Raw genomic sequence first — 18,096 nt, 5'->3', positions numbered from 1 at the left:
TTCGAAGCGAAGAAATTCATCGAAAACTTCCGTTTTTTGTTGAAGAATTCCAAAAAAAAAATTGGAATATAATCGATTTAGTAGATCCAAAATGCGTATTGTCATAGTAATAATATGCAGTATAAATACGATGAAGCGGAAGAATATTGGAGAGAATATTAGGGGAATGCCGATGGAGAACATGACAGGGAAAAGGATAACCAAATTGGGTGCGCCCACACCTTGAGATATACGTAGTGTATTTCCGATGAAGATAATAGGATGGATATTGGAAAGGCAGGCCTGGGGATCATTATGCGAAGACTAAGTAAGAAGGAATGTTGGACAGAATACCTATCAGGGCAAAAAAATGTAGTTAGTATTAGAAAGAGAGGAATGGGCTGCTGTAGTCTACCATCTTCGGACTGAAAGGCGGGATGACTGTTATTATGAAAAAGCGTGTGTACTTCCATAACTTTTAGTACGACTCTAATCCACTTAGTAAAGAAGTATAGAGTCAACTCAAGTTGCCCAGTTTTCCCTCGGCAAAGTTTTCATCCGCAAAAGGTGAAAGTTCGAACAGGTTGAACTTCGGAGGAATTCATATATCCACGATGGATATATGAATTCTTCGGCATATGTTCTCTGAGAAAGATCCGTGCGCTACTCGGGTTGGCAAGAGCGGAGGATTTGGAGAGGACGTGCTCGCAGCAGACAGAGGCCGATCCTGTGATTGGGATGAGGGCTTCTGCCCGCCCCTCCGGAATGCCAGCGGCGATAGATTATGCCTCGGCTGGATTCCGATGCTGGGCTCTGAGTAAGGAGTCCCTGCTGGAAGACTTGAAAAGAGAGTCCTCGCTCGCCTGCTTCCCATTCTCTCGGCAACTGTGACCTTCAAAACCAGGATCCGGGATTGCCTTGGAAACTCAAACCTGATTCGTTTGACTTGGCGGATCATTTCAGGCCTCGTGCGTGACTCTTCAGGTTGACTAGTGGTCCATTCTTATTATGGCGTGCGTACCTGCTCGGGTTTCACCCGCTTCTCTCCTCTCGTCACGTGTATCCGAATCATTTTAGGCTGTTTCGTATTCCATTTATCGCTATTTATTTTGTTCTTTTTTTATTCCACGAGAAATAACATTAATGCTACCATTTCAGTGGCGATATTGCACCCATGGATGCATTTGCGGATCAACGTGAAGCGCGAACGTTATCGTTGTTAACGCGATGGATAGCCAACTCTTTTTTTTCTCCGTTATTTAAATTTCGCGATACGAAATCCTATGTACGATAACCTGATAACAAGTTCTCACGAATCGTTGGACCAGAGTCGCAAGATCGTCTATCGTTTTGGCCGTGCACTGCGAAGGAATATCATTTGTGCGGGTATTGCAATTACACGACATTGAAGATCCGAGATCGCGACCCATGCCCCTGTAGGTTTTGTACGTTTTTCCTCGCACCCTTTTCCTATGTGGACGGTTTCCTGCAGAGAGTATTTCGTCAGGATTATCAAAATATAATACTTAAAACGGTCTACCTACGCAAATATTTATTCTAATCCTAACTATACAATTTTTTTAAATTCCGTCGTATTTTAAATTTTGCGCAAGCGTCACAAATGAAATGTCCTGACTTTACAAACTTGGCGTGGTAGCGGGTTTTAAAGAAGGAATATTTGATTTTTTCTCGCAGGCCAATGAATACTACGTTTTTATATTATTTTAATCTAATCTATTGCGTATTATTAAGTGATGTTAACGGTCATGAGTTATCTCGGGTTGATCTGAGAAAATGCTGTTATCTTCAATTAAACTTATGTACGTATTAATCAACCGCGATCGGAAATAAATTGCTCGCTGGTACAAGTTTATGTTACGAGTACGAGCTACGCAAAAGTGATTTGTTTCCTTCGTGAAATTTTACCGTTGACCGTACAATTTTTTGAAATGCTTTTCACAAGCCTGAATTAATTACGATAAATTTGTTTTCATAAATACCGAATGGTGTATTGCGTGCAATGGTGATCACGAAACAAGTTATCCAAGAAATGAATCGTAATGTTCGTGGTACGCCGTCTCCTCTTCTGTCATACGCCGCCCTCGATGGGATTTTTAGGTGTTGCGTGGATGGACGCCTTTCGGGTGATGGCTTCAACCGCGAGGGTCTCAGTGGTCGGCAACGTTACACACGTGTTATCCTGCCGTTACATCTATGATAATATTCGAATTATAGTATGTTTGAATAGAATCCCATCACTACGGGATTCAATTTTTCAATGAAATTTCAATATTGAAATTCAAATTTTTCAATGAAAAAAAAACATTTTCGAATCATAAAATGCTCGTTCTCCATTCGACATTGAAAACCTTGGCATTTTGATTAGCTGAAATATGTAATGCCAGCTGAACTGCCCCAGTTCATTAGCACTCTAAATGCAATTGAAGCTAATTAATCATTGCAATAGTTCGAATATTGTATTTATTGAAAAAACAATGAAATAATGAACTTTATTAGTCTATATGAGCCATGAGAAAAAGGCGATATTTTACCAAAAAAATTGTAATTCCATCAAATATCTTCAATTTGATTGGATATGGCCAATCTCATGATTGTTTTGCAGTTAAACGAAATAAGTATCCCCTTTACGGAAAAGCTATTTACTTGAAAACAGATACAGCACTCTTTTAAGGGATGTGGCGATATTTATTCGGGGTTTATTACCGTGGTATGCTTCTGAAGCATATAGCGTAGCATAAACATCCGTCTAGTGCTCACTATGACGACCAGAATGTAGACTAAACAGATATGTCTGATGAAGTGGTAGTCCTTTTTTTATGGTCTTCGGTGGCGGGTAATGCTTCACATTATTGGACTGGGAATACCGCGCTGCCTTATACTCGCGCGTCGAGGAGACAAGCCCAAGAGCATACTTTTCTGGCAGGAAGCAATGGAAGAAGGGCTCGAGGTGTTTTATTTCTCCAGTCTGTCTTGTGAAGGGGTTTGCTGTCAGCCGACGTTAAGCCAAATTACCAGCGCGAGGCAAGCGTTGAATCGACACTTTTGTCTTTGTTGCCCCAAGGAAGGAATTTTCCATCGCGCAGCAGGGAGAAAAATAATTCAAGAGCTCTTGTTTACCTTCTCAGTTACGTATTTGACTTAGCTTAAACTTTTTGAAGGGTTTGAAATTTACATTCCGTCAGGTTTAGCATTCCTTATCCGCGAAGAAAAATCAAATCCATGCTCATAGTTTTTGGCAGCTTAGTAATTAACGTGCTTGAGTTAGAAATTAGAACAGATACAAAGTGGGATCAAAAAAAGACTGGACTGGTTTTATAACTTGTTTATTTCGACGGATACAGCTTAATCGAACTTGTCGCCCTCAAAGTACATGCCTTGGCTGACGACGCACTTTTGCCAACGTTTCTTCCAGCTCTCGAACCCTGCCTGGTAAGCCGCCTTAGGGATCCTCTTCAGGCCCGCCGTACAATTTGTTTTAATGTACGCAATAGAGCGAATCGGCGCCCTTTCAAGGTTGATTTTAATTTTGGAAACAAAAAAAAGTCTAATGGAGGCACGTCTGGAGAGTAGGGTGGCTACGGGATCACGGAAGTTCCGGTTCTGGCGAAAAACTCTGTCACGATCAGCGCCGTGTGAGCCTTTTCCTCTAGCTCCTTCATTGCTGCGTTGCACGCGGTGACAAACAAGTTAAGACACGTACCGCTGCTGCTGCGTGACGAATCGACGTAAACAAACGCAACACCTCTCGTTTTAGTCGTCAGATGTGTCGCTAGATGGCCCACTGTGTCTCGTTTCGATCCGTTGAACGGTTTGCGCAGAATAAAAACAGTCCGGTCTTTTTTTGATCACACCTTGTATTTCATGAATTTGAGAAATATTTCCGTGGAAAATTTACCACAGAGGGAGTCCATAGCACTAATCACGCAAATTTGCTGCAGAATTAGTTCGTGCACAGTCTCACAGTCTATTTTCTCGATCCATTTTTCCGTTTGGTGTAATTTGAACACCTTAGGTTCAATATCACGCTTTCACGCTGGAGTTATTACGGCATATTTGCGTTATTTGCTTCCAATTTTCCCGTAATTAATGACTGATAATGATATATCTCATAAGGTGGTGAATTGGGTGGAGTATACGTATTAAGGGTTTGATCGTTGAATTGAAAAGTTGGTGTGAATTTTTTAATTGAAATATTAGTGTTTATAGTCAACGGGTACACGGAATACGTGTCTGAGATTTTTAACGTGGTGTCTCTGTGGAAAATCAGCGTTTCTCTCTTCCGAATTATTTCTGCGACGATTCGCAGTTTTTCGTCGCATTTTTAGTAAACGACCTGACGAGTGAGGGCTGGCTGAAGCACAATCAACATTTTTTTTGTTGTCAAGAATGCACTTATCTCCTTTTTTGCCTTTACGCACTTGATTCTTGAAATTTTTCTAAAATAATCATGCTCTGAAAACAAAATAAAATCTCCACGTATGCATGCCGTCTCATTAATCTCGTTCTTGAGACACTTTTTTATTTTATCCTCATTTCCACGCTAAATGTTTCTCAGATTTGGCCCTCGGCCGCGAAATTTCGTTCCCATCGCGTGCACGGTGCGGGGATCACGTCTTAAAAAGTCTGTTAACTCTTCGACATGAGCGGAAGGAAAGAAAATGGAATGAAAAGGTATATTTGCTCTTATCTTTTTAATCAAAACATTAATGTATAATCCCACGCCTAAAGAGATGAGTTGGTTTTTGTGAAGTATTCCCCTTCAAAATTCCCTCTTCACTCCGACGTCGAAAGCGTTTCCCTGACGTCATAAACAGATTACAGGAGGGAGGAGTGGGTTAAAATATTCGGAATGCATCCAGTGCCGCGATTTTCAGCGCGGAGAGGAAACTATACGTATATCACTCGTGAGTGCGCTTCGTTCTTTCAACTGGTTACTTAAGGAAAAACGCGAAGGACGAGATGGTGTTTTCTGGAGCTAGTATTAGGGATTGCATATCCAATTCCTTTATTCTCCCCCTCCCCCAGGAGGTAGGATACGGGTCCGTTATGTATTAATGCTTGTCTTTCGAGTGCTTTAGCATTTCTGTATTGACTGAGTCAACTTTATAAATAACCTGCTCATTGTTAACGCTTTTTTCATGAAAATGAAAATACCCTGGCGAACGATAGATTTTTTTTCTAGTGATGTTTTCGCTCCTTCGTTTCAAGCAGCAGCAATGTCATGAAAAAAGGAAAGGAAAAATAAACGGCGGGGTTTATGCCTTTTGCCGCTCGGGTAAATTTTAAAGCAGGCCCCGACTTCCTCGCGAAAAAGGGCATATTCCGGGTGACCTTGAGCGTGCCGCAGTACGGTCGAAGCGATCGCGAATTTGCGGTGCGTTTTGGGCGTGGTGGGTTTGTGTGCATGTGCGTGGTAATGCTGCACAGGACATTATGGAGCACGCTTCCAAAATTACGGCAACCTATAAAGATTTAATGAGTCAAGTAAAATTGTTGATAACAATATGGCAAAGTTTAGGGTCATTGCGAAAAAAGTCGAGAGCTTTGAATGTTGTTAACGCCTAAATAAAATTCACTCCTCGTTCGTGACAGTGCATTTGCAGTCTTTCTTTTTGGTGGGTTGGGTTTAATTCATCTTGATATCATCGAGAGTGTGTTTGGTTAGAGCGTCATGAACATTTCTACTCCCATTTCAAACCTTTTTTTTTGTTAACAAGTCGCCGATAATTTGGCATTGGGATGATTTTGGATTTGGATAATTCTTTGCAACTATTAAAATTCAGGCCAACGTATGATCTCGTTTCCGTTATTTGTGGGAGTAACGAAAATATTTTTTTCCCCTACGGAAACGACCAATGTACGCCACAAACGCGATGTATTCGGATAATATTGTCGTCAAACGAATCTGTTTAAATATAGAGTACTTAGAGGTATTAAATGAGTGTACCATATATATTACGTTGGTGACTTGCATCGTGGGTATTGAATTATTCACCCCAGCATCGACACGTTGTGTGCTGTTTGTTGATAAGTAGAACTTACCAGTAGTAGTATTAGGGGAGGCGACCGACATCTGTTTTCATTTACGGAAGTGCGAATAGGTGGGTAATTTGGTAGGGATGGTTTTATTAGGGAATGGGGTCAAGTGTTGAGACTAACGCAGCTTCGTCGACGTTAGCCTACTCTTTACGAAAGTCACCAAGGGATACACAGTTTGACGTCCCGTCCAGCGGACGGCGTACACGAATGCTCTTCACCAAACAAAAATGAAAAATCTTGGAATTCGAACCCGGGCTCTCCGAGTGGAAGGTTTGCACACTAGTCACCACCCCAACCCGATCCCACTTAGTTCTGCCTCTGTTTTGGCTTGCATCTTCTATTTCATTTAATCATATTGAATTTTATTACCCTAGATTGAAGTCCAATAATCCGTCAGAATTCTCAGTTGTAATTTGAACCAGGATATACCATTGATTTGGTGTTTAGAGTCGTCACTCTCATCATTGGTGGCCATATTGTGTTGTTTACATCGTATTCAATCAGACTTTATATTTACGGTCATTTATTGTACATTTATCGGTCATGTGCTCCGGAAAGGTGGATCGGTAATAGCACCATTCTAGCGTCTCCACTGAGCATGTGCAGTGCGTATGAATATGTCAATGCTTGTTTGTTTTTACTCCTACGTAGAAGTAGAGTTCAAAAGGTCGCAACTGATGCGTAAAGGTCATGCATGAAATTTCGCAGTTCAGTAGGAAAGGACATCCAAAACCTGCGAGTGTTGGAAGACCAAATTTATGGGATAGACATTCCTGACAGAGCCTTGGTTTTTGAAAATAATCAGGAAAAACTTTCGTTCTGGTAAACCCTCTGGTTTAAATTGGCAATTGCAAGGAATCATACTGCGCATTCACAATCGGAGTACTTCAATTGTCCAAACCTTTTCTATCTAATGGAAATTTAGTAGAAATTATTAATTGAAATGTGGGTTGTAATAATTCAAGAGGGACAATTTAGTTTAATTTCAGGTTTCATGCATATTGCGTTAAAAAATTAAACTAACAGGCATCAGACGGGAGTAATAACGCAGGAAAAATAAGATTCATGGCCGAATGAGGACAAGTAAATTGTAATAATGCTCGCGAGTGCCAATAATTCCACCAATCGTGTCACTACTTTCCTTGAGGATGATGCTTAAATGCTAAGAGTTGAGAATATTGTCATCATTAGAAAAGTTGCTTCTCCCTACGGAAAAGGTACTCTTGATTTTCTCTACGTGCGTTTTGTCTTTGTGAGTTTGGAGGATGTCGAGTATCTTCATGAGACGATCGAGAGACGCCACTGGTTGTTGCCGAATGAGAAAGAAGCCGGGTTGAGGAGGAGGGTCCTTGGGACAAGTGTCTTTTGTTACATCAGGGTGAATAGCGTAGTTTCAGCAGGGACAGAATATGAAAATTCTCATCTATCATGCTTCTCTCTCTCTCTACTCTCCACTGGAAAACGTTTCACGAGAAACGAAGAAGTACCTAATTGAAAGTCTCACGCCGTGGAACTATGTGCGAAACATTAATAAGCTACGAGCCGTGCATTATTTTGCACTTCGGTGGAAAACGTTCCTTTCCCAAAGGGACAAGCGACCATTTTCTTTTCGAAATTATTTCTGCACCCCACAAGAAAAGGGCGAAAATGATTTGTTTCAGGAATACAGTCCCTCGTTGCTAGTTTACAACGACAAAATGTTGATATTTCCGTCTCTTTTAAATCGAATGACCCTGCACGCCCGGCGGGAGTCATAGCCTGTTGTCATGGATTCCTCGGCAGCCTCGGTTGATGCTACCGCGTCCACCCTAACGGTTTTTTCGCTCATGTTTTTCCGTAGATAGTACAGGCTATGACGCGTGATTAAATAAAAATATTTCTCGGAAGTAAATGCTGAAATTCCCGATGAAAACCAATTGCAATCTAAATCCTAATGTGCTTGGGCACTATAGCAGTTTTGACGGTCTTCAATTTCCGCCGGTGCAAGTAATTAAAATCAGTAAATTATTAAGATTGGAGTCAAGTCATCCCTCTAGAAGATTTAAACGGCCTTTATTGAACTATATGCCTACGTGGGACGAATGAATGAATCGGTTATGCTGATTCATAAAACACTCAACTTCCGAATCAGTGCTTCTTTCTAGAAAGTTCGGATTTTCGTCATCTGAACTTGTTTCACGTCCCCGTCGTGCACTGAAGGAGTCAGTCGTCTGTGCTGGCGCGACAGAGAGTAAGGCTTTCGGTTTTAACTCGGGCCAATCTCTTGAGGAAATTTTTGAGGGCCACTTCAATCCCGCCCAACATTTTCGACCTCGTGCACGTTTCCATGTGTATAGAAAGGGGAGGGGACCTCCGAAACGAAAAAAAAAGCAGCACCCCTCCCCCCGGACTTAATAATGCTCCCTGCTGGCGCGGCTTGCACACTTTAATTCCGTCTTTCGTCGCCGGCCGGAATGTCTCCGGCCCTCTCTGCGCACCATCGAAGTCATTAAAAAGCGGAGGGCGTCCCGGGTCTCGGGAGAAGCCCTCCTGTCAACACTCGGAAGAGTGGAGTGGCCCTCCTTCCCCGCTCCGGGCCAACCCTTGAGAGGGCAGCAGGAACGGGGGCAGCGAGCGAGCAAGAGGAAGTGTGCGCCCAAAGAAAGGAGAAGGGCTTTTCTCTCTCCCCACATAACCTTCAATATTACTATTTTTGGGCCTACGCGTTTATACGTTCAAGCGCTTGGTTTTTCTCGTTTATTACCCCATATTTCCACGATCAAGATTTCGACGCACGAAGCTATAATAACACCGTGTGATATCTTCCCAACTCAAAACTTAAGTCAGGGATAAAGAGATTGTTGTGTAAAAAAGGGCTTCAACCGAAATAGAATGTAAGAACTTGGCCTGAGCAGGGCTGAAGGGATTAGACCCTTATGATGACATGAAAATTCGTGCCACCTTCTTCAACTCTCGTGAAAACAATTGTTTGTGGTCATTCAAGTCAACTCTTGTGTAAATATTCTCTCTGAACTCTAGGCCTCATATTCTCTCTGAACTCTAGGCTTCATAAGGATTTAATTATTAATCTCCCAGGTGAAATAAGGGAACTCATAGAGGAAAGAAGGATATGCTACAAAAAACAAAAGAATGAAACTTACGGTCTGTAACTTTATCGTTAACTTTATAAGTAGCTGAGGAAGAAAGGGGATCGGGATGGTGCGGTGGCTAACGTACAGGCTTCTCACAGGTTCAAATGCTGGAGAAAACAAATATTTTTCAGTGGTATCCCGATCCCTACTTGAGGTGATTTGTAGAGACCACTTTGAGTGAGTACGATGTCCATCGGATGGGACGTTAAACTGCGAACCCCTTGGTGCCTTTCGACATGAGTAGGCTAATGCCGACGCTGGGTTTCTCTCCACCCTTCCTTTCCCATCCACCCCTAATGGCGCAAATGACCTTAGCTGTCTTTCGCCTCCCATAAACACTACTAATACTACTGAGGAAGAAATCTGCTATCAGGAAATCAATACACCATGATTAAGGGTAAAAGCGGAACGACGTATCAACTGGTGAAGAGACAATTTGGACGTGGACGGAGTAACTGTTCCATAGAAAAGGGCAGAGCGATCACTACAGAAGTGGAAATCGGGTAATATTAGGAGTTTATTTTGATGATCAGAACGAAATGATAACATATGAGATTTGATGGAAAAAATATCGCTTTACATGACATTATTATACTACACTATATTATATTAGGAATCTTCAGGGTAGATGAGAAGAGAAGGTATGAAGCAGTGGCAGAAGCGGAAGAGGTGTTCAAATACGAGGCAGTTTGGTAGGAAGGGGTGCAATGATGATCCTATCTCCCTAAAAATACATCTAAAATTTACCAGTTTATTTGACGGACACACCCGAAAAAAGAATGCAAATATTCTTCCGATGACAACATGTCCCCAGTGGCGCAATTGGTTAGCGCACGGTACTTATATAACAGTATACGAGCTATGCCGGGGTTGTGAGTTCGAGCCTCACCTGGGGAACATTTTTTTTCATTTAGCTCCCCAGTTTTAATTTTTTTAGTTGCATTGTAAAATTTTCATCAGCAATCGCGGATGCCAACGGATTCAATCGTAAACGTCGCGGGAAAACAATTCATTTTTGTCCCCATATGTTTATCATTGCCAGAATAGACGGTAAGCCGTGGCGCCAGTAGTTTGGCATAACTAAAAAGAAAAAAACTTTTTTTTAAATTGAATAAGCTGGTATTGTATTTTTCACTGAGGAATCACTTGTAGACTTACAGGATTCATAGTAATCGTATTAGCTCGACAACGCTTCGGCGGAAGCTGTGATGTTACCAAGTTTTCCATGAATATCCTTTAGAGCCATTTGTAGAGTCCATATTGTTTTCTCACACTTTGAAACGGCATTCGAATCCTTTCTTCGGAGTCTTGCAGTGTCATTAATCATCTCGGTATCAAAATATCTCAAGCAAAGGAGGTAACATATGTGACGAGGTCAGTGTTTCACACTACCATGCTTGCGCGGACGACCGTGTCCCTCATCCTTAATGTACTCTACCCCTTATTTTCATATCTATCCTTGATGTCCTCAAAGTATTATAGCCAGCGATATCTATGTGCCACTAATTCCTGAGTTCCACACTTATTGAGATGATATTTGGCAAGAAAGTCAAATTATCCTTTCACTTTGCACATGAAGATGCTACTGTAACCAGCCGCTTCGTTCCGCAACCAAATGAATTTGAGGAAGACCACATGCTAAGCTAGTTTTCATAATGGCTCTCTAGAAGAACCACGAAGTGGATTTGTTTCTCGTTAATTGTAACTTAAACTTGTCATGATTTAGATCTGGGTGTCCAGTATTATTGTTGAGAAATAATACAGCTTAATGGAATAGTCTTTTATTTTACATTCCAAGACGTCCTTTATTTTCATCGCTATTGACGATTTGCTGCTGTACCTCATTCAGCTTCTAATCAGGTTCGCGTAGAGGGGCATGAGGCCATGTAAACGATCTTATACCGTAGCCGCATCATTTGCGGCCGTCCTTCTGCAGCAGAAGTATAATAAATGGGCGCCCAAGTTTCATTAGGTGAAGAATTGTAAAAGAGACCAGTCCCATTGCATTAAAACTGTCCATTTATTTATTGACATAACCTCGTATTGTATTTGTCTTCCGTTTGCCTTGCCGCTCTTAAAGTCTAGCATCGCAAATATCGGTCGAATTTCTGCTCACATTTACGACGGCAATGAAATCAATTGAGACTTAAATTGAACTTTGTTTCCCTGTTTTCCAAATTGTTCTAATTTCTACTCATGCTCTCGACAACACCCTTTGGCTCATCGCCTAGACGACTGGTAATGAGAAGTGTTGGAGTCTGGGCACGTGAAGACTGATTAACTGTGGTCGCTATTAAGAGTGACTTAGTCAGTGATGAATGTATTACAGTTTATAATGAAATTTTATGTTTTAAATATATTGACGTTCATCTTTAAATAAGTTTTTCATTACAAAACATCATTGAGTCATCTGTTGAAGGTATGAAATCCGTGAGTTATTAATATTAACTTTTCACGGCCAAATTTTCAAGAAGTCTCAAACGAAAATATTACTGACATTTGGAAGATAATGTCCAACATAAGTACAGAGCGGTAGCTAAAAACTTTTGTCTAGAATCGCTCATAGTTTTTAAGTGTGTTTTAAAAGTAGCTTGTTTTATATTACGATGACACCTGGACGTGCAATTCTCAGCTTCGCTAAGCGCTTTCATTTCAGCCCTCCCCCTGCAAACTTTAACACGCTTTTATTTCATTTTATAGTCATCATGTTTCCTGCCCCTCCCTTCATTTGGTTCCCTCGCAATTAATAAGACGCCGCCTCCTCTCCTTTTTGTCGCTTCTAGAAAAAGTCCTCAAACTTTCCCCCCTCCTCGGAGTGGCAAACAATCGCCCGCCGCAAAGTCCGCCCCATCCCGCCCGACGTGTCCATCCGCGGCCCCGACCCCCGGTGTCCTCTTTTCTCCCGTCTCATCGCCCATCCCCCGGATAACGATCCCGCCCCCGCGCAACCCCCGTCCCCCTTGCATGCCATTCACTCACTCGGCCCCAACCCACCCCTCTCATACCGCAACCTACCACTGGCGACGCCTTTCATATCGACGTCTTCCTCTTCACCCTTCGCTGCTCTCTCCTCTCCCGTACCCTCCACATCGCCACACCCCTCCCACCAACACCCCAAACACACACACACAGGGGGTTCATACCCCTTTCCGTGGCTGTCCAGCCGTCTTAATTTCGAGCGCATAACAATGGTTCACAGCGGAACATTTCCTCGCAGACGCAAGCCCTCTCCTCCTCTCGTTTTATTTTCGTGTTTACAATTTTTCTCGCGCCCCTCTCCCACCGCGTCCCCGTTTCCAACTGGGCCCCGTGCATAGTAGGTGAAATGGGGACTAGAGGGGGGGGGGGCTTTACTTTGAGTACGGAGACACGGGGGGCTTCCACCAAATCCTTCCCTTCGGCCCCCTGGGAGGACGAGGAGCGAATGGATGCTCGAATCACTGCTCCCGAAAGAGTATTCGCGGGGGTAAGGTGGTGTGAATGGGGTGGGGGGTTGATGGTGAGTGTCGGGGGGACTTCGATGACCTCCTCCCTCCTCCACCCCCTCTCCCTCGACGATGCATCCCCTTCCTTTTCTCCGGAAGCGATTCTTCGGGATTTCCTCCGCCGCGAACTTCGATGAGGAATTTGACGGTATCTTCCCCACTTCATCCGATTCCAAAGAATGACTCCGTTCGCTCGGCCTCAAGGGTTGCTTAATTTTTTTTATGCCAAGGAATTCGTTACCCTCCATTCTCTCCCCCTCCCTTTCCGTTGATGCTTTATTCTTTTGCGCCAACAGCTGATTCTCTGCCAAGCGTAGATGAAATTTCCTGCCAATGAAGAATTTGTTTTTCACCATCCCATTCACAATCATGACTTTTTTGTAAAAAAAATATTTTTGCTGTGGTTTCCTGCGTTAGGAGATTAATTTCAGGTGATATCTGTATCCTCTAGTCATTGTTAGGAACTATTTTCGCGGTGATTGTTGACTAACACGTGTCATGAAATCTTGGTTCTCACTTAGATAAGACTCAGGTCAACAGCAGGCCACATGCAACAATTTCAGAGTGTAAAAATCATTCGCCTTGACTGGGACTCGAACCCAGATCCCTCAATATCCGGTCGAGTGCTTTAGCCAACTCATTAAACTCTGAAAAACTCAAGGCGAATGATTTTTACACTCTGAAATTGTTGCATTGAAATGCACATTAGCGGATGACTCCGTTAAAAGTTACTGTTGCGGCATCTCCCGCAGTTTCTTTGGAATTTAGCAGGCCACATTTTCTCATTTGAGGAAATACATTATGTTGTTCGTTGCCCGCGAAGAAGAAATTTTAAGAAATGGCCACAGAATGATGCGCAGAGAAGGGGAAGAGAGCCAGCGAGGAATGGTAATAGTATTGAACCAAAAGGTAGGAAGATCGAAGTAATCATAGAGCACGCGAGTGATAGAATATTAGTAATGGGAGTAACTTCCATGTGTCATGTGTTTCAAGCACCTAGCAACAGTACTTGAGATTAAGAAGGCTGGCTTAGTGAATCATGTGGTGAGAATAACCATGCGTCGTGAACAGTGTCTAAATATTTGAAGTGTAAATGTCGGTGCAGCTACCATTAGATGTCAGACTCTATTAATGTAATAATATCTTTCCTAATATCCTCGTCGCGTGCCAATAAATCACCCAATATACCACTGATGATACCCGTACGAACGGTAGGCCTTAAGCTAATCCACAAAGGTATACATATCGTTAGAAATATAATGCGACATATTACGTAACTCAAATATGGAATATGTTTTTGTAAGATGAAAATAAAACCGCACAATGTCTTAAAATATGCAATCCGAGGAAGGTCAAAGTATGAACATTTTTTAATTTATACTATTGATTGAAAAAAAACTTGTATCAACAGCAGCTTAAAAAGGTGAGAAAAAGCTTAATAATTATGCAATTCAAGGCAATTTTTCATTACGATTACAAGAGACTTGTTAGGTCGTCTCTGTTTCTGTATTATTCTCTTTTTTTGATGTTTGTGTTATTGCTCTCCCCGCTGAACCCTTGGCATCTACGAGTTACATCGATACGCATTTGAGGGACAATGAGCGAACACCGTCGTGACAAATCATGGAAAATCGAATGCCTATCAGTGGGTACCGACTGTCGAACACTTCGCTATAAGTTATTTATTTTTGCGCATTAAAATGCTCCGCCGTTGTTCTTCCATGCTGAACTACGAAGCATCGACGAAGGATACGAAAAAAATGAAATTATTCTAATACAATGAAATTTATTTGTACAGCCTTAAAAAACGTACATTGATTACCAAAATCTCAAATATACGCGTATAAAGCATTTTGAGTGGAAGATTTTAAGCAACGGAATTTTCAGCTAAGGAATCCCTAGATTTCAATTTCGTGTTTTGGTAATGGTTTGGTTTTAGTTTTTCGTGTTCTGATGGAACTTCCAACTGGTGAAGTATTTCTTTTAAGCGGCCGTACATGGAGCATTACTTAGGCTCGGAATGAGCACTGTCGATCACGTATGTATCCTTTTCTCCTGTAATTTCGGGCAGTTTGATCAAATAAATTAAAAAATTAAATTCAATATTGACCAAGGTTAAATTAGCGGTGCGAAATTGCCAAGTTAAAAGTATAAAAGATCATTTACGGGTTTGAATAGAATTTTTGTTTGTTTTACAAGTTACAAGTATATATGTACTGTGGGCTATCCATTGCAGCTATAAAAGTTTGAATGACATTCGACGAATTAATAGAGCTCGCGTTTTAGAGAAAGTTGTATCCGGCCGTAGTGTGACGTTTAATTTTGAACGGGAAATCTCTTCCATGAACGGTTTCCTGAAATTTAATTGAAACCGGGATCCCTTGTGGTTGGGAACTCCAATGCGTTTGACATGTTCACTCGTCAGTTCTGGTTATGCGTGTTTGCGTGGTTATATTTTCCCTCGCTATCGAGCACACCCGAAACATGAGGTCATCTGATTTCTTTTGGTTTCTTCCTCCCGAAGCATAAAGGCGCCAGAAGTGGAGATATATACGTACTCCCGGCGGAAATATTCCTATCGCGTGAGGCACCTATTTTGTGCTTGCGAGCGGAAAAACTATTTGTTTAATAATACCGATGGTCTCAAGCAGTATTTCAAATTAGTCATTACGAAGGGCACCGATTTAGCTTTCTTTAATATTCTAAAGCATTTCATATCTCACTATTCGTAAGAAAAGTGAGCAATGACATGATGTAATTTCGTTTGCAGCATCCGTCGTGGCTGACGGGGAGAGTGAGGGGCAGAGGGGTCTCTCCGCTGTAATTTTGGGTGCTGTCTTCATCGCTTGGTTTTAGAATTTTCGGGAGGGTACTATCATCATTAAGAGAATTCCCAAGCGAGCTGTAAGGTCGAAATAGTTAGGACCTTTTTAATTGCCTCATCCCATCATGAATCTGATGGAAGCTGTCACCCAGAGCGTTCAATCCGCCTCACAGACCGCGGTTCCCTCGGGAAGGAGAGGACTTTCGTCGAGGGAGGGAGGATTTCAAGATTTGTAAATGGGAAATAGACGGGAAGGAACCTAATCATTCCGACTTCTAAACATGAAATTCCAGTCAATTCGGCAGAATACGAGAATGTTTTGTTTCTACTGCCTGATTGCTTTGTTTTTGTAATTACGCTTGTGTATTCCATCGATGCGTCTATTTCTAAAATGTTACTTCGTGAGTTTCGGGACGATTGATGGAAATTAAGGAAAAATTCTTATCATCTCTCTGCCAAAATATTCGATTGTTCTTCATAAATATTTTCAGATCATTGAAATGCGTGAACATGTCCGTTAATACTTTTTTGTTTAATAAAACGACTATCTCTTCGTTGCTTCACGTGTTTTGATGGAATTACGGATTTACTCAAAGGCTCCACCCAGCAACATATTATATTTTGAAAAGAAAAATTAAGTCAATCCAATCGGTTCGATGCTTTCCCTTTAACATAGTGTGAACAAAATAGGATCGGAGAAAAAAAATCTCACGTTTTATGCCTCGCAGCGTAATCAGAGCACGTTACGTGTAAACCCATAAATAATTCGACCTTCGTAGTATCCAGGTACCCGATCCTCAAAGATTCTTGCCGATCTGCAATAATTCATAATTTGCACGTGTAGAAGCTTTTAATTTCACTCAAACTGTTGTGACATTTATTTGTCTAGTTGTATCAGTATTTAACCTTCAGAAATATTTCAATTAGATTTACCAATCTATTGATTTTCCAATGCAACAATTTCAGGGTGTAAAAATCATTCGCCTTGACTGGGATGATTGATTTTTACGCTCTGAAATTGTTGCATTGAAATGCACATTAGCTGATGACTCCGTTAAAAAGTTACTGTTGCGGCATCTCCCGCAGTTTCTTTGGAATCTTTTGTTTTTTTACCGGTATATTAACGCAGTAAAATTGTCCTCGCAGCACGCAACGGTTTGGGGGACGTTCGTCCGATCTGGCAACCAGACGGTATCATATGCTGGACGAAACCAGTAACGAGGGAAATTTAAACGCGAAAAAATTCACCTTTTTTAATAAAACCATAACTATACATATTTTGTAAAGCTTGTACTACAAATTACCACAACCTTAGCAAAATATACTTAAGAATGTTTTTTTTAGAGGATGAGTATTCATTTTTGGCATTAAGAAATGGCATTCATAACGGCATTTCTCATTTCCGTTGGTTCGGATATCGAAAAATGTGTTCCAGTTTCGTCCATGACCTTCCCGCTCCCTCTTCCCTCTGTGTGTTCAGGACTCCCGTCAACGACTCAATTTCAATCGTTTCCCCGGCATCGAGGAAAATAGTCAATTGTTTATGTTGTTTGTGATACTCCCACGGAAGAACCTCTTTCCAGGCGTCCAGGATTTGCGGCAACAAATCGTGACTTTCTCACCTGACGGACGATTTTGTATCCCGTTGTTTATGCTGGCGGATTTCGCTCTCTCCCCGCACCCACGGCCCCTAAACCTCCCGCACCCTCCCGTCCCCTTCTCCTCGGATCCGTCGCCAGCTTTTTCCCATCCCCAACTCCCTTCCGCCACATCTCTAGGGGCGCATCCTGGTCGGTGTTGACTCTGTGGAAAGTTTGCACAGCGAGGGAGTAAGTAAATATCTGCACCGAATGGAGGAACTCGTGAAACTGCATTGAAATAGTTAAAATGGATATGTGGATCCGCGTGAGTGAGGATTCGGGGGCATATTCTCGGTGCGAGAGAGAGAGAGAGAGAGAGTGAGTTATAGTTGCTTCCGTCGCCGTCGTCGCGTTAACCCTTTTCCCTTTGCTGAACGCGCGAGGAATCACACGTAATTACACTTGAGGTACAGGTGTCCGAGTCACCAAAACACACGCACACTATTTTTTTTATCGCGAGTAAATGTCCCGTTTCAAAATGTAGGAGTCCATAATTCCTAGCGTGTTATTATAGCGTGTGGTCATAGTTTTATGGCAGTCGTTTCAGCCTCTGCTTTCTATCTTCCATATTTGCGTGTAAAACTCTCTAATTTATCCGCACGCAAGCGTTGAAAAAATGCGTTCCCAGCCTGAGGCAAAACATATTAAACAAATAGAAGTTTCTTGTCGGGGCTGGTTCTAAATTTCTGCTTTGCTCGGCTACGTGAATAAGAATGACCGCGTTGGTCGAACTCAAAGAGTAGTGAAGTTTTCCCCAAGGGCCGTCCATTCGATTGATGTTTATGCGTTATAAGTTAACGAAATAGAGGAAACCACTGCAGTTACTAACCGAGTCATGTATCTGCGTCTCAGCCAAAGCGAAACGGTCGAATTAGAATGAGAGAAAGAGAAATCATATTTAGCCAGGTGCTCTTAGCGTAACCTGGTGTTGGATGGATGTGGATCCATTTCTCGCGCGACCATTATCGTTCAGACTC

At 42.0% G+C, this 18,096-nt stretch overlaps 1 long non-coding RNA gene and 1 other non-coding gene across 2 annotated transcripts in view; both read left to right on the top strand.

The window, feature by feature from the left end:
* The window catches only part of LOC139687278 (uncharacterized), a 355,024-nt gene that overhangs the window by 289,821 nt on the left and 47,107 nt on the right, over window positions 1-18,096 (top strand). The gene's annotated exons all lie outside the window — the stretch shown is intronic.
* TRNAI-UAU (transfer RNA isoleucine (anticodon UAU)) lies at window positions 9,978-10,067 on the top strand. The gene is given in 2 exon segments: window positions 9,978-10,015; window positions 10,032-10,067. It is a non-coding gene; the product is annotated as a tRNA-Ile (tRNA).

The sequence above is a fragment of the Hetaerina americana genome, unplaced genomic scaffold, assembly GCF_022747635.1.
Source record: "Hetaerina americana unplaced genomic scaffold, ioHetAmer1.1.p SCAF_19, whole genome shotgun sequence".
NCBI classification, from domain to species: Eukaryota; Metazoa; Arthropoda; class Insecta; order Odonata; family Calopterygidae; genus Hetaerina; species Hetaerina americana.
Note: the sequence above shows the minus strand (reverse complement) of the source record. Positions and strands in the feature narration are given on the sequence as shown.